The sequence below is a fragment of the Rattus norvegicus genome, chromosome 11 (assembly GCF_036323735.1).
Source record: "Rattus norvegicus strain BN/NHsdMcwi chromosome 11, GRCr8, whole genome shotgun sequence".
Lineage (NCBI taxonomy): Eukaryota > Metazoa > Chordata > Mammalia > Rodentia > Muridae > Rattus > Rattus norvegicus.
The window spans coordinates 56,638,676-56,663,646 of record NC_086029.1 but is presented as its reverse complement, the minus strand read 5'-3'; the positions used below and the strand labels follow the sequence as shown (position 1 = coordinate 56,663,646).

The 24,971-nt window shown below is 43.2% G+C and overlaps 2 protein-coding genes across 5 annotated transcripts in view; one reads left to right on the top strand and one right to left on the bottom strand.

The window, feature by feature from the left end:
- The window catches only part of Cmss1 (cms1 ribosomal small subunit homolog), a 298,132-nt gene that overhangs the window by 38,105 nt on the left and 235,056 nt on the right, over positions 1-24,971 (bottom strand). The window lies entirely within an intron of this gene.
- Positions 17,225-24,971, top strand: part of Filip1l (filamin A interacting protein 1-like) — a 242,956-nt gene continuing 235,209 nt past the window's right edge. Inside the window, exon 1 of one of the 3 annotated variants that reach the window (XM_017598112.3) lies at positions 17,225-17,689. The gene's annotated coding sequence lies outside the window, so the exon portion shown is untranslated. The remainder of the gene's footprint in view (positions 17,690-24,971) is intronic. The other 2 variants (XM_039088830.2, NM_001427234.1) reach the window with 2 other exon arrangements.

Genomic DNA, 24,971 nt, shown 5'->3' with positions numbered 1-24,971 from the left:
TTCTGATAGATAAATGCAGAGGTGTCTAACCTGAGGCCTGGGCTGTTAGCTGTCAGTGGGCCTAAAACAAAGTCTTAAACTTACTTAAAGTGGCATCAGATTTTTTCTTCTCAATTTTCTTTCCTACCTGGAACACAGTAGGTATGTTCTACCAATGAACTATAACCTTAGACCTGTTTTTATTTTTAATTTTGAGACATGGATTTACTAAAATGTCCAAATTGTCTTTGAACTCATTCCATGGCCCAAGAAGGCTTTAGTTCCACCCCAGCCTCAGTTTTCTGAGTGTCTCACGTTCTGTGCTTCAACTACCAGGTCTAGCTTTGCCCCAGGAATTTTATGTTTAATTCATGTATAAACATACATACATACATACATACATACATACATACATACATACATACAGGCTTACAAGTCAAGCATTTACTGATGGTAAGTCATAAACACATTTAAAACAATTCTTTGGTATACATACAATTCTTATCACTTATTAAAGACAAAAACAAACTTGCAAGCTAATTAGACAGACGTGCTTGTTTTTTGTACATTAGAACTAAATTTTGGAACTAGAGAGATTAAGAGGTTAAGAGCACTTGTTCTTCTGGCAGAGGACCTGGGTTCAATTCCCAGCACCCCTTTGGTGGCTCGTGACCATCTGTACCTCCAGTTCTAGGGGATCCAATGCCCTCTTCTGATCTCGGCAGGAACTAGGCACGCACATGTACATATATTCATGAAGACAGGCAAAATACTCATTTTGGTAAATTCACAAATATTTTTAAAAGAATTAAAAGTTGTCTGAATATTTGATATTTCAGAACATACCTTTTTTTAAAACAGTTTCCAGAGTTACTACTTGAACTTTATAATTATCAGTGGTTGATCTTCACATCAATATAGTATAAATATTATAACACTATATTTATAGTATAAATAGTATAATACTGCAGAAGTTTAGGGCCATTTTAGAAAGTGCTGAAATTCTGTCCTAATCCCCAGTCAAAATTCACTTAACAAGTTTGGAGGAACTGAAGTTAGCAACTCAAGCAAAGAGGTTAAAAAAAAAATCAAACATTATAGAATAATTTGGTACAAAGACACATTAGCCTGATACTTTTATGCTGAGGAAGATGATAAAAACTCAAGTCTTTGTTTTCTATCCATCCACTGTATTTCTTTTAGGACAGAAAACTTTGTATTATAGTAGGCACACACAATAGTGTCACAAGTGAGCAGAAATGTTTCAGGAGCTTTTGTTATGTGGCATGAAGGTCTGAGTAGTGCAAAGTGTTCAGATTAAAAGGCTACAGTTAAGTTGCAAACTGCAGCATGGATGTATGCCACCGTGGGGGGGCAAAGTCACATTCTGAGTTAGTTTTTGGTTACTGCACATTCAGAAGCCTTGTGCTACTGACAATTCTTTTGAATTCCCTGGTATAGTTATATGCCCCTATAATGGGTCACAACCCACAGTTTAAGAAGCTATGAACTAGAATAGTCAACATACTATAGCTGTCTTCCCTGCTGGACTGTGGACCGGGCAGGGCATCCTTTTATCCTTGCATGTTATACATGTGACAGTATAGAATGTGGCAGATTTTCCATCAACATTTGCTGAAACCCTGTATGAAATGACCACATAATCTAAGTCAGTGGTTAATGTTTGTATGATATATGGAAGAAGCTGTTATGCCTATGTGGGCTCTTCAGTAGCCATCAGAACAGACTATGCAGAAAACCTTATGGCCTGCACAGTACAAGGAAACAGCTTGTAGAATTAATCATTATTTCCCAAATGTGAGGAAGATTCAAGTCCAGGAACTCCACAATCTCAAGACCAAGTTATACTAAAGACTTCAAAATAGAGCTGTCCACTGTGATCTATAAAACAGGAAACACTTTATAGGAACCGAGGGACAGCTGTTTCCCTGTTTCTGTTTTAAAGGGGAAACAGGCAACAGGGCTCAAGGGTACCCTAAGCATACAGAGAAAATGTATTTGCTTAGGGAAATGTGACGAGGAGCTGGCAAAGGGTGTGGGGTTTGTATGATAGCGTCCTGGTGGGCAGACTGAAGAGGATATGGACCACAGCGGAGTCACTTCAGCACTGTGATGAGAGAAGGGAAACAGCAGAACAGAGGAGGAGGAAAAGAGACACGAGGCAGCAACTAAAGGGAGCTGTATGCACTCCAGGGAAGACACGCACTGTAAGAACCAGGGATTGCTTACACTGAGAATGACTTTAGCTAAATAAAGTTGACGTGAAGATGACACTAATTTAGACAGAAGTACAGAAACTGAAACCCTAGTCACCAGTAGCAGCATGAATACCATTTATACCATGGAAGGGATTTTTTACAGAAGCATATCTGGAAAATATATTAGGAGTCCAGGGGAGAATTTTACACTGCTCGGATATACTTAGAAGCAGGTAACAGACAAAGAAGCATGTTTAAAATTTTCATACTTAAACTTTACTAGCACTGATATTTTTAGTATAACCAAGCATCTGTTGAATTGAAAGGATCACACATTTTGTATTATGCACTGTATTCTCTTAAGGGGCAGTTGGCAGCCAGCAATCTTTAGCATTTCTTAAAAAGCATCCAATTATTGTTATTTGGGGGAAATGACCTAATTCTTTCTTTAAAAGAACAAAGTTAATGTTGGCTTCCTGAATTTTCCTTCTCTCCTTCCTATGACTTATGATGAAAGACTCCATTATGGCCATATGGATATGACCTCATTTACCCCTCAAATATTTAATAGACACCTGTTGCATACCTGGTGCCTTGCTGTGCCTCAAGGTAGCCAGAAAAGTAAGACAACTGACTTTTACCACAAGACACTGACGACATAGAGGAAAAGGTGGGGGTGTGCAAGCAATTAAAACGTGGTGTGAGACTACAATGCTGGCATAGACCAGGCTGCCCGGGGTGTGCGGCTGTGTTGACTGGAAGGAACCTCAGACTGAGGTTGTCTGAGGTGGAGACCTGTGTGCACGCTGTTCATTAAAATCCAGCTCCACACAAAAGCAAAGGCCATTCTCTGTCTGGTGACTTACACACTAGAACACTGTAGGACGTGCTCATGAACAGGAGATCTGATGTCAACAAGGGCATCTGCATACAACGAAAGACGACAGCAATGGAAAGACTACTGCTATTATACTCATGTTCTTGCTTCAAAAATGATCTTGAGCCATAAAAAAGCTAAAGGGTAGCATTTCACAATGAGAGGCTATGGCTGCTGCCACTGCCACAGCTCTGATGACTATTTTCGAAGTTCACTTCTCTCTCTCTCTGCCCAACTTTCTTTTTTTTAACCCCTCCCTGTCCCCAGACAGAGCTACAGTTAACAGAGATGGCACCAAAACAAGCAAATCCTTAAGTCATTTCTTACCTAAGAATCACAAGCTGTTCAGCTGAAGCCATAATTAATGTACAACGCCTTCCTCTGACTGGTAGCAGCTTTCAGCTGGGTTCAGGTGAATTTGGTTTGGAGATCACTGTTTTAGTGTTCAAGAGAACTCATGCTGTCACATTTAAGAACATGAAATACTACACCATTTCCTTGAAGTCAGCTGGCAACTGCCGTTGATGGGAATGGAAGCAGGTGAGCCCCCCGCCCCCACTCCAATGACCTCAGTAGTTCAGACCTCAGAAGCAGTTCCGAGACATCAGGGATGTGCACAGTGTCTCTCTCTACCGACTGCAGCATGGGCGCAGATAAATCTGCCCAGAAACGTTTCACCTTACTGTGTAAGTTATTTTAACTTGGTAATTACAACTTGGTGGAAAGGTTAAGACTACTTTGACATCACATGCTCTGTACACTGACTGCTTCTGACACAGGGAAGCATGCCCTCGAGCTGTTTTCTGAGTTGTACACCAAGCCCTAGGGCTAGAGTTTATTTATGTTGGCTACTTTACACCTTCTCGCTCGCCCCTCCAGTTTCCCTTACCTTCATGCCAAAATGTAGACACACAGTTTTTCCTTTTTATAATTTACTATGTTGAACTTATATCCAAGTCAGGATGCCCCTTTCAGCCACAGGAAGCGTCTGGGGGCCACCTGACTCACTGACAGGACAAACAGAAAAGGCAATCTGGCTAAAAAGGAGAGACAAGTGGAAACTCTGAAGGCAGCGCACATCTAAGGAGCTATGTCATATGGAATTAATTCTGAAGTCAGCGATTAGAGTCAGGTTACAGTCCAACTATAATTCTGCTGCTAATTACTCAAGCCATTACAACACTTATTTCATTGAGAGACACTCAGCCGTGACTTGAGAGTGGGCAGGGGCAGAAGGAAGGAAGGAAGGAGACAGCCAGATAAATGGCAATGCTCTCCTTTTACAAACAGACCTGCCTAATAGGCTGCTAACTGAAATGATTATTATTGCCTAAGTGAGAGATCATATATGTCACCTTCTCCCTTTCCCAGCAAAACAAGGTGCCACAGACCACAGCTCTTTAGTAAATTGCAAAGAATAACTGAAGAGATTCTTTGGGTATGTGCTAGCATGGGAAGCACCGAGGTGAGACAACAAAGGCATCCATTCAGGAAAGAGGAAGAAGCCAGGGAATAAACGGTTTGAGCAATACAGGGTCAGCGGGTCAAGGTTCAGAACAACACTAAGAAGCAATAGTGATTGCCAGAGGGAGCAGCTGAAACAATGCCAAGTGCTATGGACAGGGGCAGTTGTGGACAGAGGGAATAAGTTAGGACACTGTGAAGCTAGTTCCTGATAGTTCGAGACTCTCACACATCTAACCATTATAAACCACACCATCAGGACTAAAAAGCAAACCAGGAGAAACCACCAGATGCTGACTGCTCCATGGTCTATCTACTACCTCAGAGGAGTCATCCTCTTCCTTCCTGCACAGGTCCCAGGAGGCTGCTTTGCCACCTGGAGCTGCATACCCACCCCTACTATTGCTACTGGCACTTGCACAACAGCACTGAGCACTGGGTTCCGTGGGAAGAGACACTTCCTATGACTGCAGTTTTTATTTATATAATAATGAGGCTGCTGAGGTCAATCAAGGTCAGCATCTGTGTCCTTGGGATCATTGCAAAGGCCTCAGTTTCCCAGGTCTTGCTTTCTCTTCCCATTTGTATTTCTGATCTCCAATTTATTCACCTCAAAAGAAAAGGGGACTAGTGATGCCTGAAGCTGAATTCTACAGCTTAATGGCCAGAAACCAGACTTGTCACATGTGATCAAATCAACGTAGTGTTGGTGACAGAGTTAAGACAGTTGAAAAATCAGTTGCTGTTCCAAGTTCTAATTTTCAAGTTATTGTTGGGGCCGAGATTTCTCTCACCTTGCAGCTTTTATTTTGGAAGATCTCCAAAGCACACTTTTAGTCATATTTGAGTAATTGAAACATGAAAAAAATTGCAATGTTTCAGCCACATTAAACTCTAACCAGATGCTCTTAAAGTTTGTGCATGTACACATCACTCTTTACTCTGGCAGAAAGTGGTGGAAATGTGTCTACCAGACAGGAAATACAGTACCCTTAACAGCCACCATAGCCTACTGACACATTGTATTTCCAGAGAGGAAGTAAAGGAGGATCCCATTGGCCTCCCCAATTCTCCTTTTCTCACTGTAACATGGAGAATCCAAGTTAACTTTTACTGAAAAGAGCCAGGAACAGTGCTGAAGACCAGCAGGGAGTTGGCAAGGAGTTAATCAACCTACAAACTGAAAATGACATCTGTCTAGGATCCTTATAAGAAAGGCTGACACCAGATCTCCACTTGAGTGCTAAAGCTAGCGGTAATTCTTTTCCTTCTACTGACAGGAAGCAAAGGGAGCACTGGTTTGGGTGTTTAAAATAAAAGCGGTGTGTCTGTGACGGAAGCACTCTTACCAACTGAGGTGCAAGCCAGCGGAGGAAGGGGCAGGAGAGCTCAGAGCTCACACCCTGTGTGCTCCTTAATGAACCAGGTCAGGCTGGGATCCATGGGACTTGGTCTCAAACAATACTCACAGATAACGACAGGTTGACTTTAGGCTGTTAATTCCAATGTTGTCATCACCTGTAACCCCCTCCACTCTCATCGAGTATGCAAAGTGTGTGTGTATGGGGGCTGTGCATATATGGCTGGGAACACAGAGCCTCGTGGCACACTAGGCAAGTACTCTACCACTGAACAATCCCAGCCCTAAGATCCTAACATCTATTTAAAATGTATATATGATCACAGGGCTGTTCTAATGAAATTAGATGATATCTATGTAAGAAACATTCATTATTAGTCTTTGCTGTCAACCTTTTTCTCTTCCTTCCTGCCTTGCTCTCTTTTCTTCTTTTCTTTTCTTTTCTTCTCTTTTCCTTTCCTTTCCGTTCCTTTCCTTTCTTTTCTTCTTTTCTTTTCTTTTCTTTTCTTTTCTTCGAGACAGGGTTTCGCTGTGTATCCCTGGCTGTCCTGGACCTACAGTTCTGTAGACCAGGTTGGCCCCAAACTCACTCTGCCTCAAAAGTGCTGGGAGTAAAGGCGTGTGCTATCACAGCCAGGCTGCTGTGTAACCTTTATGACAAGAAAATCAATTCTCTCCCCTACTGTGATGGCCATTCTTGACTGTCAACTTGACTACATCTGGAATTGACTAAAACTAAGCACCTAGGTACACTTCTGAGGAATGGTTTCTGAAGTGGGAGGAGCCCCTTTTCATGTCTTCTGTGTCGGCTTGTGTGAAGGACATGGAGAAAGGGAGCTTTCGTTGCCTCTTGCTCTTGCTCTCCCTGGAAGTCCACTCCTTCACTTGCAGCGGGTGCTTGCTATTTTGTGGCTTCTTCTCTTTCTCACTCTTTATCCCCCTGCTTTTACCTCCTATCACTAGATAGGAGAGAAAGGACAGGAGAGGAGGGAGGGAGATCCTAAAGACCTAATTTCTTTATTCTCGTTTCTTCTTTGAGGATGCATGAGTACTAACCACAACCAACCCTCCATCAGGGCTCCAATACACATACATACATACATACATACATACATACATACATACATACATACAATCATACATACATACATCCTCTTGAAAAGTTCCCAGAATTCCAAAATGTCACAAAATCAAAGAAACCCTATCAAGCCTCTGCTTGAGCATAAGGCAAATTATAGTCAGATGGTGCAAAGCACTGCCACGTCCCCACACCTGGCAGGAAATGAAAGCATATTCTTATAATATTTCTGTGTTTCTTAAAGAACCCAAACCCCCAGAATTCTCTCTACATTCACTGGCACCATAGAGCCTACTTCTTGGGGATTCTGGCATATACTGAAGACCCGCTGAAACATCCAGCCTATGAACTCAACAACTACTGGGTTCTTGGAAAGTCTGTTGGTAGGCAGCCATTGTTGGGCTAGCAAGACATTCATATAAATCCCCTTCGTGTGTGTGTGTGTGTGTGTGTGTGTGTGTGTGTGTGTGTGTGTGTATTCTGTAAGTTCTGTTCCTCTGGAGAACATTGAATAATACAGATTTTGGGGCCAGAAGTGGTTCTAGAACAACAGAAGTTTATGGAAGAGTTTTTAAAAATAACTGGAATAGCATTTCCAATTTGGTAACATTTACATATACTGACACCTCATCTAGAGTCTCAGAGAGTACTAAAAGCCATGGTGTGTGTGAACTACTTTATAAACTTAAGAGGTCAAATGGTATGGGGCCTACAGAGGTATTCCTTCTAAGGTGGACATAAGTTATTATCCCTGGCCTTGCCTACCACTAAGAGAGAAACACAATGCTTAGTGGGCCTTTTTGGATTCTGGAAGCAGCCCATTTCTTACTTGGGGTAACTCCACCCCATATACCACTCACTTGGAAAGCTAACTCTGTGGGCTGGAACAGGAACGTCTCCAACATGTTCAGGCTGATGAGCAGGCTGTGTTATCACTTGGACCATATGATCCAACAGCCCTGATGATGTCAGCAAGGAGTCTGTGGCAGACAGTGATGCTGTGTGGAGTCTTTGCTTGGCCTCTACAGAGGAGGCCTTTGGGATTTTGCAGCCTCAACCATCTTCTGCAGGCAATTACTCTCTCTTTGAGGGATAGCTCCTGACCTGAGACTGAACCTTAGAGAAAACAGAATGTTTGACAATGGGCCACCAAGTTACCATGGGATCTGAGCTGCCCATCGAGAGCTGGGTGTTATATGACCTACCAAACCATAAAGTAGGATGTGCACAGCACTGATACAGTATTAAATGGAAGTTGTATGGGCATGATTGAGTTCAAGCAGGTCCTGAAAGCATATGGAAGTTACACGAAGAAATTACCTAAATGTTTCTACTCTTCTTTCTAGTCCATCTGCTGCCAAGTAGGCATCTATAGTCTCATGGGATGTGTCCTATGGGTCTGTTATGTGAGAAGACTAGGGCCTGGCTTACTGACAGTTCTGCAGAAGTGGACAGCTGCAGCATTACAACCACTTTTTGGAACAACCCTGAAAGACACAAGCAAAGGGAAATCTTAATAGTGGTAGAACTCTGGGCAGTACAGATGGTTGTAAGTTTTGCTCAGAAGGAGAAACAGCCAGATATGTGATTGTTCAATGATTCATGGGCTGTCGCCAATGGATTGGCTGGATGGTCAGGGGCTTGAAAAAAACATGATTGGAAAATTGATGAGAAAGACTTCAAGAGAAGAAATACATAGATCTCTCCAAATAGGTGAAGAATGTGAAGACATTTGTGTCTTATGTAGTCATCAAAGGTGACCAGCTGAGGAGGAGTTCAGTAATCAAGTAGATAGGATGACCCATTTTGTAGAGTAGCCTCTTTTCCCAGCCATCTCTGTCACTGCCCAATGGGTCTATGACTAAAGTGGCCATGGTGGCAGAGAGGAGGGTTATGTATGAGCTTGACAACATGGAATTCTACTCATTAAGGCTGACCTGGTTACAGCTACTGCTGATTTGCCAATACCATAGACCAACACTGAGACACTGATATGGCACTATCCCTGGGGTGATCAGCCAGTGACTTGATGGCAGGGTGACTTACACTGAACCACTTCCTCCATGGAAAGGACACTTTTCTTACTGGAGAACTTATTTTGGTCATGGATTTGCTTTTTCTGGATGTAATGCATCTACAAACCCACCAAAACCATCAGAATGCCTTATCCACCATCAAGGTATCTAACACAGCATTGCTTCTGATCAAGGAACTCACTTCACAGAGAAGTGTGACAGTGGGCCCACGATCATGGAATCTACTGCTTTTACCATGGTCTCCACCATCCTGAAGCAGCTGGCCTACTAGAAAGATGGTATGGCCTTTTGAAGACACAGTTACAGTGGCAATTAGGTGGCAGTAGCATGAGGACTGGGGCAGGGTCCTCCTAAAGGTAGAAAATGGTTATTTCCATAGCCAGGATCCATGGGTCCAGGAATCAAAGGGTAGGAAAGGAAATGCTTTCCCTCACTCTCACCCCTAGTGACCCCAGGGGAATGTTTGCTTCCTGTTCCTGCAACCTAATGTTCTGCTGGCCTAGAAGCTTTAGTTCCAGAGGGGAGCATGTTGCCAGGAACCACAACAAACCTCCCATTCAACTGGAAGCTCAGACTCCCCTCTGGCCACTCTGAGCTTTGGATGCACGTGAGCCAACAGGCTAAGGAATAACAGTGTTGAAAGGGTGACTAATCCAGATTATGAAGGGGGAAATTGGATCGTTTCTCCACAAGGGAAATTAGAAAGATTATGTCTGGGGTGCAGGAGACATTGGTGCTACCATGCCCTGAGATTAAAGTCAGTGTGAAAGCAGACAGTCTAGTCCAGGCAGGATAAAGAAGGGTATAGACCCTTCAGGAATGACATGGCTCATTCCCCCAGAAGAAGAACCAAGACCTGCTGAGGTACTTGCTGAGGGTGGAGGGAATACAGAATAGGTGGGAGAGGAAGGGAGTTATAAATAGCAGCGGAGGCTAAATGATGATTATAATTGGCACAAGTATTTCTGATACATTTTGTTAAAGTATGTTTGTAAAGATACTTGTGTTTTCTTTCCTCCATTTCTTTATTAGGTAATTTAACATCAATTAATAGAATATCAGGTTTAAGATAACCCCACAAAAATTTTACTCAAAAAAATAAAAAAACCCCAAACCACTGCCTTCCAAAATTTATAATGCATTTGCAGTTGTACAAGGGACAACTTGTTATGTATAATTAAGACCTGGTTAAATAGATAATATGTACATGACTATACACAGGATAGCTAGCGTGTTAGTATACTTTTACCTGGTTATTGTTTTAATTTGGAACCTAAGCATGACATAAGGAACCAGGACTGTGTGCCATGCTGTCAGGGGCTGCTTGCCATAGCTATTCTTGGCTGTAAACTTGACACCTTCTGGAATTAACTAAAGCCCAAGCAGCTGGGTACAGCTGTGAGGATTTTTCTTAATTAAATCATTTGAGGTGGGAAGACCCACCTTCAATCTGGGCCACCCTTTCTGGTGGCTGCCTGTGTAAAGGATGTGGGAGGAGGAAGACTTGGTTCTTTGCCTACTTGCTCTTGGCCTCGCTAACAAGTCCAATCCTTCACTGGCATGAGAGTCTACTTCTTCAGAAGACCAGCTGAGACATCCAGCCTTGTGGACAGAACAACTACTGGGGTTTGGAGTTTCTGTTCATAGGCAGTCACTGTTGGTTTAGCTGGATCACAGTCTGAACATCACTCTAAAAATTCTCTTTCCCTCCTCACCCCTCTTCATTCTACAAGGACTGTGCCTATAGAAATCCCTGAGGAATATTCCCATCTTGTAAGACATTTCTCCCTCCTCCTTTATACAACCTCTGTTCAAATGTTTCATCCTTCCCTCCTTGATTGCTTTCCTATCTGTTAATTGTTTTAGAACTAACCAATTGCAAAAGACTGTGAGATAGGAATCCCCAGTGTGGGGAAGACTCAGTCCCTATCTGCCTTTGAATAACTGCTAAGAACACTTGCAGTCCTGGGGCTGGCCAGCAGGGCTGGGTCTTGGTTGGCTGAGCTGTTCCTCTGTGTGACAGTGAGGCCATTATTCCTAGCAGGAGCTACAGGAAGGAATCCCAGGCCTCAGCTTCCATTTGTTCCGCAGTTCCTCTCTCATTTGTGTCCTAACTAACATGTGGCTGATGTGTTCCAGCTACATTAACCTCCCTGGGCCCCAACAGTGAGCCAAACCCTTAGTTACCTCAGGACCTTACAAGTTCTGCCTGGAAGGATCCTCCTTCGTTTTATATAGCACCGGTCTTATAGATGTACCTTCTTTAGAAAAGTCCCAGGCAACTGGAGCAGGCATGTCCCTTTCTCCTTTATCACGGCACTTTCATTAATTGTAACTATCTGACTACTGGTTACTTTTTATTTTTGAGACAGAGTCTGGTAGCCCAGTCTGGTCTCAAACTTGCTGTGTAGCTGAGGATGACCTTGAACTTTTGAACCTCCTGAATGCTGGGATTAGTGAATACCACCACGCCCAGGTATATGTTATTCAGGGTTTACCCAAGGCTTCTTACATGTTAAGCAAGCACTTTACCCACCGAGCTACCCTATGCAGCCCAGGTACTTATTTCATTCCTCTTACAGACTCGAATTTCCAAAATGGTGAGGATGAATAAGGTCTCCTTAAAACATATTTTTACTATTCAGGACAGTGTCTAAGCACAATAAGTAACACTGAACAGATGAATGAATATAATTGCAAATAATAAATTTGGGAGACAAAAGAGCATCTTTTTTATTGTATTTTGACTACCACAAATATTATTATACCACTGTAAATCTTGCATTTCTATGAGAGTTTGTTCATAGCTTCATTTTAACTAGGACCACCCTGATTGACTCAAGGCTGAGAGAATGGAGACCTAACGTATGGCTACAATTAGAGCATTTGAAAGGACTGCTTTAAAAGACCAAGCTTGGCACACAATATAGTTAGAATGGGGACCGGGCAGTTCTTTCTTATTTAAAGACATTTGTGGTTGAAAGCAAACCTGCCATTACGTGTGTGGCCTGGTGTTCCTGGACTTGAGAAAAATTATAAAGAACTTAAAGTCCAGCAAGAATAGAGGGTACAGTGGATTGCTGAGTCTTGTGAGGCCACTGTAGGAACACCCTTGTTGCTGTCATCTCACTCTGCCTTGGGCTACCACCTTGTGAAGTTGCCTGTAAGCTGTGTCACCCTGGTGCCAGCCTCTCAGTCCTGCCCTGTGGCCAGAATGGAAGATGCCAGACGGTATTCGGTCTGGTCTGGGTCCACCGAGCCTGGCGAGTTACCAGGGTCCCAGCCACCAGGTCCACACTCATTTGGGTGCTCACTGGAGGGCTCTGGAGGGGGCCACGAGGACTTGTGCTGGTGACGAGCACCTCTCCTTCAGTCACGGACTGGCCACACCATGGCCAGTCCTTACCACTGGCTTCCCCTTGGTTGCTGCAGTGTATGTGAGTCAGTAAGCTCTCCATTAGGCCACAGTACATATGACCTGGTGTCAGCTCTTGCCATCCCCAGCCCAGAGTCTCCTTGTGGTGTTTAAATACCCTACTTAGAATGAATGTCATGTCTCCCTGCTTGCGCCAGCCTTACCCACTCCGTGTCTCCACAGGCTTTGGCCTCTAAGACATCAGCATCCTTCAGTCACTATACATTGCTAATCAGGGATTTGCTGTGAAGAGGTTCTTCTGGAAGTCTCTGCTTAAGGCCTTCCACCAAACACAGGACACCCAGTGGTACTGAAGATGGTTATACAATTTTCCTGAGTAAAACAGAAGACCAGAATGATATGGAATCCAAGTTCCTTTTCAGGGGAAACATTCAGAGTTCTAGAAAAAGGTTCATGGGGGTTTAATCTTATGTGTTTCCTTCTTTTAGCTCCTTGACTAACTTCCTGTGAAAATTCCTCTGGTGACTTTTCACTGTGTGCGCAGCACAGGAGGTTTCATGCACATAAAAGACTCTTAATCAACTGACGCAGGCAGAGACTGGACTTTACCGGTCCAAAGCTGGTCACGGTGGCAAAGGACCAGCTTGCTATTGCTGAAGCCATCCATGGCTCCTGCCAGGGTGTCTGTTTTCTACTGTGTCCTCTGCCTACTGCTCGGGTAGAAACCTGGTCCTCTTCCCAGGGTGTTCAGCTCAAATACTTACACCCCATTCTATGAGGTTCAACTAGCATTATTCAGCCCCCACAGAAAGGTACGCATTAAGACCTGGAATTTGCACGATTGCCTCTCTCACTGGACCAAGTTCACGGTGGACAAGACAACATCTTCTTTTGTCTTTGGAGTGTCAACACCCAGCACAATTATTCCTGATACTGTGTTATGGGGAGCCAGTAAGTCTCCGTCAAGTGAATTAAACCGATGCTTATTGACATGCAGACCTGTTTCTGGTCATTAGAATCAACAGGAGTTAAGCAAGGTTTGCTCTGAAAAGTAAAAAGTTTCAGCTGGCTCAGCTTCTCTATCATCTGTGAGAGTTAGAGTTAAATAAGACTAGCCAAAGCTGTCATTTTAAGACGGATGAGGAGGGAAGAGAGTCTGAATTCACGCACTTTTGTATTCACATGCTGGTTCACTTTGAAGAGCTGCTCCCATTGTCTCTTCCTTTTCTTTGCCCTAATTTTCAGCGAACCAGGACCCACTGGAGGGGCGTGTGAACGCAGATGGGAAAGAGCTATGTAGTGGCACAAATGTACAAGGCTACGGGGCAATGGTGGCTATGCGAAGAGAAGAGCATTGCATAATGAGACTGAAATAGGTCACTTGAGGAATGCCTCAGAGCTGAAGCTGCTACCACCTGGTGTCTTGGCGTTCCAGAAGGACACGGAGACATTGCCCTTGGAAACCTGAGTATGCAGATTATTTGTAACAACAATTTTCAGAGGTCAAGGACACATCTTGCTCATCAAAAAACAAGAACTTAACCTGTTATTATCATTTTCCACTTCAGAAAGACATGAAGCCTAAACTAGTCATCATTCTGAAAAGCTGCCTCAGGTATATTCCAAAGGACAGAGGCTCTCTTACCCTAACACACTGTTGTTCGCTGGTAATAAACTGCTAGAAAAAAGTTTAACACTGCATAGTTTCCTTATTTCTTACTTTTTATTTAGGTCACTGAGATGCTGCTTAACTGCCACCTTTTATGAGTGCTAGGGATAGAAACCAGGCCCTTGCACACAGGGGACAAGTGCTACACCCCGTGCCACCTGCCCGGCCCTGAGAGTGACTCAAGGCTCTCTAGCTCTGAAGTTGTTACGCCATTTGTTTGCCTGTGTGTGATGTGATGCTCCATCAGTCTCTCCTTGGCAGGGACTGCTGGGGGCCGGGAAGGAGCAATCACTCCAGGAGCTCACCCCCCTTCTAGTCTGGTAAAGATGAGTATGCTGGCAATTGCACTAGGTGGGACTGAGGGAGTGTATATCAGGTTTTGGGAGAACAAGGATGGGCACGTAACTACCCTGCAGTGCAGAGTGGACAAAGGGAAAGATGAGATGCAGGATATGAATTAAGAGAAATCAGGCATCAGGGCGTATGGGAATTGTCTCCAGGACAAAACCCCCGAATTTCAGAACTCGCAGAAAGAAAAAGGATGGATAACAAAGTCGTTTAAAGCTCGGTGGACGAGAAGTAGCTCTGGACCTTCGTAGTGGTGCTTACTTGTTTAAGTCTAGTAAGAAGCACAGGGCTCTTTAATGACTCGTTTAAATCACTGACTCACAGACTTGAAAATTATAATGCTAAAATAGAACTAAGATGTCGTCATTTTCAGTGCAAACCTACCCCAGAAAAGAAGGCAAGAGCAGAGAATTAATGACGACATCGCTTGAAGACTGTAAACACCTTTTCTTTGATTCTTGCCTACCTGGCTGACTGGTCACTGAGCAGGTGGACGTATGTCTTCAGAACCTCTTCTGCTATGCCTGTGTGAGAATGCCCGATCCCTTCAGATGCCCAGGAATTAGCCCAGTGCATTCCTGCAATCCCATCCTGTGCACATGCCCATTTTCAGCAACTACCATGATGTGGAGGCTACAGGAAGGGCTGGAGCACTTGTCCTTGGTCTCAAGTTTCAAACTCGAATTAATGGACACATACCAATTCCACGCTTAAACCCGAGATGAGGATTTAGAGTCATCACATTTTAGAAGGTATACAAAAAGTGACAACTATTGGTGTTTGGCCAGAGGCTCAGCTGATACTGCACAGGGGGGGAATGCAAAGCAAGTAAATCAATGGTGGCCGTCACAGACGACTTCCAGTTCTTGAGTCCATAGCACTATTGCAATTTTAAATAAAAAGACACCCTTCTTCAGCTCTTTCCACAGGACCCTATCTGTGTGCAGGAGTGAGTGGCATTATGGATGGTCACACCTGTCTGCAACCATTGCTTCAGTGACTTTCCACGACTTTCTGATCATTTGGAATGAGATTCAGTGAAACAACACTTGTCATTGCTCCTCTCCCAAGTCTCTGGTCACACCATTTTACTTTGTTTCTGTCAATCTGATAAGCCTAAGCAACTCACCGATGTACGATCCTAACGGTTTGTCCACTGAACCTAAACTGTTTCAGTGAAGAAAAGGTCTCCATGGCTCATCTGAATTGCAGCCTGCCTATACTGCAGTCTCCTTTCTTAAGCCACAGTGATTCTGCATTGTAAGTATCTATGACATTGTACTTAACCTAGATGCCTAGAGAACACTTAGATTGCATTTGGGTTTTGGACAAAAAAAAATGCACTCTAATATATCAAAATTTTACAACTTATACGATTCACATAAAAATGATTAAGCCATTTTATATTTTTTGTTAATTGTTGAAATTCATGGTATTTTACAATCATAGCATAATTCAATTTGAACTAGACATGATAAGAGACCAAAAGATATCATTAAGGCTATCATTAAGGCTATCATTAAGGATATCATTAAGGCTTTTGTGAAGACTTGAATGGGGTTAATGGATGAGAACCCAATCTCTGTTCCGTTACTGATTTTGATGGTTATGCTGTGATTATAGAGGACAACCATACTGAAGCATATGAACCAATCCAGGAAACAATATACGCGTGCAAAACACACAGGTGGGGGAGGGAAGACACAAATATGAAGTATCAAAAGAAGAGAATTAGTATAGATTATGTATGTTACATGCACTTTCTCTAAGTCTGAACTCATTTCAGTGTCATTAATTAAAAATAAAGGGCATAGGGCTCCTGAGATGGCTGGAGGGTAAAGGGGCTGAATCTGATCCTTCAAACCTGCATGATACGAGAAATGGATTCTCACACTTTGTCCTGTGACCTACACACACACACACACACACACACACACACACACACACACACACACACAAAGACAAAGAACATGGTTTCTTTAGAGGGACTCACATCCCATTTTGAATTCCCAATGTAGTCTCTGTCATCCCGGGCAGTTACTTAATGACTGTCGCCTTTGACTTCCTCAGCTGAGCACTAGGAATGAGGCCCATTTAAGAGAACGCCATGAGGATTAAATAAGGTCCCGCACAGACTGCACTTCAGGCAGCTGGCAGGCATGTGAGGTGGACCTGTTATCTAATTAGTGCTGCAATGTGTATCTGTGGAAATGAACAAGCTCTCCATCCCACTCATACCCCACCAGAACAAGTGATACCAACTAGGGAAAGTTACGTTGAGCCTTTTAATTTCAGTACTCTGAAATATGAAATTCTGCGAACACCTGAATAACATATAATGACAATAAAAGTGTATTATACGCTCGGGTATACATTTAGAGCTTTCTTAGCAGTCTGTTCCCTTGTCTTCTGTAACACTAAATGGAGTGGGCAGGCATTCAAATTAAAGAGCAACACTGCGTTAATAATGGTGAATGTCTGCACACAGTGCCTTGGGTTATGGCTGTCAAATAAGGGTCACAGCTTTGTTAAATCTCAAGGAAAGCCTACATCACTTCACAGCTGCAGGGTACAAAATCAGGGGCCACCTAATATCTATCTGGGCATCTGCTCCTAATGTGGTGGTACTGCTGTTTGACTCACAGTGGACTTGAGGCAGCAACGTGGCACAGAAGGGGTCCTAGGCTGTGCCCAGCAGTTCTCTCTTCATCTAGGATATGCGCATGAGTTTGAAATGACCCAGGAGGAGATTTCAGAGATGTCTGCCAACGAGTGGTGTCTTTTAATCTGGAGAGCAGCTGTTGGGCACAGGCATTCAAGTACACAAACACCCTCGCGCACACACGCAGATACACTCCGAGAGCCGATACCTGCCTCTACTTGTCTGCTGAGGGCAGAAGGTTTTTGGCCTTAGGGTCACTTAATCTTATAGCCCAGTTCTGCTAGTCGCTTTCTTCAGTGGAGACCGGCAAAGCTGTGGGGTGAGCGTTTTGGCAAGGTCGCCTGTCTTCAGAGCATGAAGGACACTGCCCGGCAAGGAAAGAAGGTTATATTTAGTGTTCGGGCCCACTCAGTGCTGGGCTCCGTGCTGCACCCCTTTTGCAGAACCATCCCTGGTCCCTGGTTACATACTCTCCGTGACTTTGAGACCCACAAACCAAATAGCGAGAGGGTGCCCAAAAAGAAAAGAAAACGCTGTTGGGTGCTCAGGCTCCACTACTGGATTTTGGCAGGGATCAGAAGAGAAAACTGCCAGGCCTGACCAAGCACAGGTATCTGCACGGTAAGCTAAGTGTCTCTGTCCTGCTCGAGAAGGGCCTTGAGATGTTTCTGTGTTATCTAACAGCTGGGGATGGCCAAATGCTCTCCAGAAGCAAGATCCTGGGGAGATTATGTAAGGGGAGGGAGGAAGTCTCAGGTATGATTAAAATTTTACGAAGGATGAATTTTAGGCTAAAATAGTTTAGTAAAAGCCAATTATAAAATAGAGGTCACATTCTGTCGGCAAGTTTTGTTACGTTGTGGGCAATGAAAGAAACCTTGAAGGAAATAGTAAACTATTATCCTCTTAAGAGTAAGTCAGACGGTAAAAGTAGTGAGCGAGGTTTGAGTGCATGGCTTTCTTTTGCTAGTGGTTGGACTCTGTAATGCAGAGCACTGGATGGATGTCCACAGGTACATCGCACCCTGGTGCAAAGGAGACGTGACTCCAGGCTGCTGCAGAGAATACTGTGGTGGCCCTGCTCTGTGCGCAATGGGAGTATCATGTAATGCTCTGGATGGCTGGGAAATTTTGTATATCGAATAGCAGTTATTTTAACAGATGTGTATGCTCACTTAAGGTGAATTTTATGCAATCTATTTTCCCTTCATAGTGACCAATGATCACATCTTTAAAATAAACGTGTCAGGAAACATTAGAACAGGTACAGTGCAAACATTGCCAAACTACAGTCCCGCGTTCCATGGTGAATGAGATCTGCTGTGTGATACTGCTGCAGATAAAGCGCCTTACTGCAACGTCACAGGCCTATCTGTCAACCCCTGAAAAACAAATCCCAAGTCACTAGTTACCTCTCAGGTCACCAGGTGACACTCAGGAAGCTTTCCTCATGCTTGAAAGCTCAGCACAAGATGAGAGCTTTTTTTGTTATTGACATTTTCCAGAAGCATCAATAATTTTAACTTGCTATTTTCACTTTCTAAAAACAAATATGCAGTGTAATTAACACATATGTCCTCTGAGGAGACTATCCTGTGTAATTTCCCAAAGTGATGCTGGGTTTGGATCTTGATTACAGCCAATGGAAAACCACTCAAAAAATACCATGGCCAAGAGAAGCAATCACTGGTTATGAAGAAAGGACTCTGATTTATCCTCAGACTCCAGCATCTACTAAAGCTCATGTGTAATTGTCTCTTTCTAAACTTCACTCAACTAGGATTTCAGTCAAGAACTAACCTCAGGCAGGAACACTGTAACTAGATATATTTTATCGTGGCTTCAAAATGAGGATGTATTTGGAGAGATTTAGAGTATGACTTGCCAAGAGTTGGGCAGGTCCAAGGAAGGGGAAAATACCCGAGTAAGTGAACCTCTTATTCTTTCCTTCAGAACGGAGTTCATATTATTCTTTATCTCAATCTAAAACAAAGTTTCACTATCAAGCCATATGCTTTGCCTAACCACATGCATTAAAGTGTTTAAAACTGTTTATTTTCTGTTGTCTAGAATTAGTGATTATAAGTATTTAGCAACTATTCACACTGAACAAAGATTGATACTATTTCCTCAATATCAGGGTTAACACTTTCTTGGGAAAGCACTTAACTTGTCTCAGTTGCTCATTCATTCATTATCCATTGGAATGCCTCCGTCCTAGGACCCCAGTGGGTTCTTAGGGTGCAACGGTCACTGAGGCAGATGGTCTGAGCATCTCTGTAGAAGGAAATTACCAGAACTTGAAACACTAGAGTACTGTGTACATTGTTTACCACGGTTAAGAATTTTCACCCTAATTTCTTATTAAAACAGACCCAGAGATGTTTACTGTTTCTGAAAAGGATTATTTAGTATCTGTAAGATATGGAAACAATCCCAGAGACCATTTCAGCATCAAATAAGCAAGGTAGAATATACATTTTGCACAAATAATTGAGGATCATGAAGAAATGTTGATGTTTGGACCAAGTAAAAGACACTTGACAGAAGGTTCACTTACTGACAATCTGCTTTTTTCAGAACTGGGTTGGACAGGAAAATCCTTAAGGAGCACTGTGGAACAAAATCTGTATTTCTTAGAAATCAGGGTTTCCTCTGGACAGATGTTCACAATGCTTGTGCCCGTGTGGCAGTCAGTCACTGTGTCTATACTGCAATACTGCTGCCCACCTTGGGTGGCTGTGGAAGCGTTATGCTACAATGTCACACTTCTGGAAAGTTTTGTTTTGTACATGGAACTCATAAGTGAACCAGTTGATCTTATGTGATAGGGGAGGTTGATATTCGTAAGTTGTGGCTCAGCAGATCACAAACTAGGACTTAGGCATTTAAGGGGTTAGTCCAGATCATTTTCAGCCTGATGTAAGCCTTTAGAATAATTCTTTAAGTGAAAGGTTAGAAAATTCTAATTTTTCAACATGAATGCACATACCCTGGGTACCGACTGCTTGGATTGTATTGGAAGACTGGAAACTATGCCACAAGGAAGGGATTCAACACCTATCACCCCACCATCCTTTCCTGTCTCCATTTTCCTTAGACCAGAGTTTTCCCCTTCAGCCTCCTCACTAAAGAGGCTACTGCTTTTCCCTTGTGGACGCTGGGTAACTAGGATGGTTACTTGTGAACTTAGCCTCCCACACTACCATAGTGAAATAAAAATATTCTGAGAAGAATAAACATCATTGTCACAGCTTTCAGCATTGAAGAAAAGCCTGTCACCATCTGTGACAAGGACAGTAGGGCATGTTGGCTCTTCAGCTCCATGTAAAAGCAAATGGGATTTAATGATCAGTGCCATCAGCTTAGCAACGGCAAACACCAACTCACCTGTTGTAGATCCTACTTCTTGGGGAAGATGGATGGGAATAAGAAAGAGCAGCACAAGAAAACAAACCCACAAACGAACAAACCAAGCTCCACACACGAGGAAGTGCTAAGTGTACACACCAAGCTGCAGGACTGGGCAGACTGCTGAAGAGAGCAGTGTGTGAGTGGATGTTGGCCTTTCTGATGACATTTGGGAGTACGCTGACCTGCAGCTATATTTCTTACTTTTGTTTTGGCTCGCGGTTTAAGAAGGGAACAGTCCGCTGTGGTGGGAGGGCATGGGAATGGGAGGGGCCTGGTCACATTGCTCCTGAGGCTAGGAAGCAGAAAGGAACCTTCTGCTTACCTGACTTCCTCATTTAGTCCATCTAAACACCTCTGCCCTGTGATGGGAAGACCTTCAGACACACGACCACAGCTGCTAACTAACACAGAGAATGTGTGTATGGCACCACGTAGAGCCAGTACTATCTACTGTTAACCGTGACCAAGTCACAAGACTTCCTTCCCCATTTCCTTTCTTCCTTTTTGTACTTTTATTAATTCTTCGGGGGATGTTCTGATGAATTTCTATCCAGTTTGTGGGTGAGAATGGGGATCCCAGACCATCAAAATGGACCCCGGGGTGTCATGACCACAAAACTGAAATTAGGAGTGCATAGCAAAGTGCTATGAATATAATAAACATAATTTATTAATTAATATAATAAATTATATAATAAATATAAATAAGGGGTTATAATAAAGCGAAGCTGCTTCTGTGCTTCTCCTTTGAGCTTCTGCATCTGGTCCTGAAAGTGACACAGAGCTGCTGCCTGTGTAGCAGTGTGAGCCTGCCAGGCTGTGCCTGGGACAGCACAGACACCAGCTGCTCCTCATATCTCCACTTGAGGCTATTTTAAGCAACTCCGCACTTGATCAGGGAGCGTGTGGGGTTAAGCCTTATGTTTTCCACTTTGGTTTTAGATCCTAAGCAGGTGCAGTTAACACTAAAAATTAAAAAAATCTTATTATTCTATTTTTTTAAACAATTAAGACATAAATAAGTTCATGTTAGGAGAGGCATGAAATAAAGACTGGGATTGCGAAGTTTTGGAGTTCCAAGGCATCCTGAGTCTTGAGGGAGACTATTTCACATCAAACAAACAAAAGACAGAAAGTTATTCTTTAAATCTAATTAACATTATTTAGGACTTGTTTTAAAGTATCAGTCATTTCTACCATAGTTTTTGTTTGGATGGATTTTAGTTCTATTACACAATTGACCTATATAAAGTTTGGCTTGAATTAGTGTAGTGTTTGAGTCTTTGTGCTAATACCCATTAAGATTATTCTATGATCTATTTCTCATGCCTGGCATATGACTGTGGAGGACACCGTAAGGCAAATAGGGCTGTGTGACAGTATGGAACTGCGATTTGTCATTTGAACTTTCAGAGATGGGAAGAGTTTATCCTCTGTGAATCGTGCCTCTACTTAAAGCAAAATCATTCCGAGTTGTCTTAAGCCTAGTATCTGCAAACTCTTTTAAAATACAGGTCGTCCCACCCCATCTACTGCAAGTGTCCCACATGTTCATGCCCCCAAATCCGAGCTGTCTATTCCAACAGTTCAAAAGTTAGACTCATGCTAGTTAGGAGATTCAACGAAAAGATATGCTGACATCTGATGCTTGTGTTCAACTGGAGAGAAAAAAGAAGGGAAATAGGTAAGCAATAGGGTGGGCATACCCAAGATTGAAGAGTTTCTTGGGAAGTGAGACTTTCTCTGACAGGATCAAGTTGCAGAAGTTTATTGCTGTAAAGGACCCATTCATTTATAAGAAATGAGGCACACTGGTCCATGACTTTGAATATTGTATACAAACAGCCTCCTAGTTCAAGGAGACAGACAAGTAGGTTGGGATTTGGTCAACCATCCATTTACTGAGCTTCTCTGCCCCTGTCGACTGGAGGGACTGATAATACTGCTTGATATGTAGCATGCTAGCAGGCCCAGCATCTCACGACAATAACCCAAAGCAAGGCTCTACATTATAGAGATGCTCTCTCGATGCCATTCATGTAATACTTACTACACGGATGTAAGCTTAAACCAACTAAACAGGCGATGTTTATATAAAGTGCAAGTTCCCTGATTTTCCACTCCTCAGCTCTGCTGGCAGAATATCCCTGTGGGCATCATTTGACAGTATGCTTAAAATGCAGACTGACAGGCTCTACCCTAGAACCCAGTCTACACTTTGAGATTTCTTTGTAAGTATTTGAAAAGCATATTATATCTGTGCTTTTCACCTACCTGTGGCATGAAACAAAAATTTTGTTGTGGTCCATTTATCATTGACTGTAACATTTTTTTTTTTTTTTTTTAAAAATCTGGATCACAGGCTAAGATTCTGTAGTAATGTCAAACTGCTGTAAAAGCTCCTAAATGCTTACAGACCAGCATAGATTGACACACAACACACTAAATCATATTAATTGTGTGTGTGTGTGTGTGTGTGTGTGTGTGTGTGTGTGTGTGTATGTATATATTCCAAGTATGAGGCTATTACAAATGAAACTACTAAAAATATTACTACTCAGTTATATGCTAGTTGGCTGTTAGGTTAGAAAGCATCAAATCTAAGAATCATTGAGGAAGGAAATGTCTACTCTATTCTGCCCCAACAAACATGATTTCTTCCAGCCGGCACGGCGGTGGTACATGCCTGCTCTCCCAGCACTAAGTGATTGCTTTCAGCCTGACATCAGCTACATTAGATGTTGTTGATGACTTCACTAAGTGACATTAGTGCATACACTGGCATAGTATATTAAGCCATGCTGGGAAAAAACCTGAAGAGATCAATGGATATTCTGTGTACTTGGCCCAACCAATCTGTGTGGATAGTAGAGGCTGCCTCTGTAGGATGAGCCACATTTAGGCGTGAGTCCAAAGAAAAGCCACGCTTTGTAGGGAGCCATAATTGTACTTTCAAAGTGGCAAAATAACACTATTGCTAAAAGTTACCCTCGCCCCCGATGGTGAGGAGAGGGACATAAGATCATGAGAGTTGTGAAGGTGAGGGTGGACACACAGTGTTGGAAGGGAAAAGTGGGCATGGAAGCTATGCTACTTCGGGAACCACTCTTCCAGCAAGAATGCACACGGCCACCAACACTGGCAAGAGTGGCTCTGGAGGGAGGTTACCAAGGCCACCAACACTGGCAAGAGTGGTTCTGGAGGGAGGTTACCAAGGCCACCAACACTGTCAAGAGTGGTTCTGGAGGGAGCTTACCAAGGCCACCAACACTGTCAAGAGTGGTTCTGGAGGGAGCTTACCAAGGCCACCAACACTGTCAAGAGTGGTTCTGGAGGGAGCTGACCAAGGGCTCCAATCTTGATTGCGTTTGTGACCGTGATGGAGTTGTCAAACTAAAAGGTTTTGGAGAGATGTGTTTTGAGGCAGGGACTTCCAGGCTGGCCCAAAACACATGATCCTTCTGCCTCAGCCACCTGAGTGCTGGGATAACAGGCTTGTAGTACCCTGATGGCTAGAAATGTGTTTGTTGGTGCAGAATCGAATAGTTATTTCCTTCTCCTATGATTCTTGAATTTGATGCTTTCTAATCTAATAGCCAACTTGTATATGACTGAGCAGTCATAACTCTAGCAATTTCATTGTAATCACCTCGAGCTTGAAACAATTCAAACAGCCTTTTACTGGTGACTGAATAATCACATTACAGTACAGCTTCAGGAGGAATTCTCTACAGCACTAACAATACAGCAGCATGCTACCCACAACTGCACTAGGCTAAGGGAAGTCCAGACTCAAGAAGCCACACTCTGAGTAAGTGCAATTATACGGCATTGTAGCAAATGAAAAGTTACAGGGACAGAAAGCAGATCAGCGACTGCTAGCTTCTAGGACCTAGTGGAGGAGTTCCTGTAATGGGGTGAGAGGGGCTGATTTGGGGTGCTGGAACTTCTGTAGGTCTTGACTGTAATGGTGGCACCTGTGATCTCCCATGTTTATCAGGATTTGCAGAATTAAACATTATCTGAAGGGTACATTTTACTGTTGGCAGAGTACATCTTAAAGATCTGTATGACTGAATACTGAGAGCCTTCTGCCTCCAACTTAAATATCATATTCTGCTTTGGTGTTGATATAATGGAGTTCCTGACAGGTTTGTTTGCATTTGAAGAAAAATTAGGGGGCTGGGGGATGGTTTGGTGGCTTAGAATGCTCTACTGCTCTTGCAGAAGATCCAGAGTTCAATTCTCAGAACATATCTGGCAGCTTATAACCACCCATGATGCTAGTCCCATGGACCCAACACCCTTTTTTGACCCCCACAGGCACTGCGTGCATGTGGTGCACAGACATTCGTGTAGGTACACACAGTATATATAAAATAAAGTCTTAATTTAGAGAAACTAGGATGCAGTCCATCTGTCACATGCTGCATGGGCAGGTGGAAGGCACTCAGAGGCCCACTTGTCACATGTCCCACCTGTACTGGGA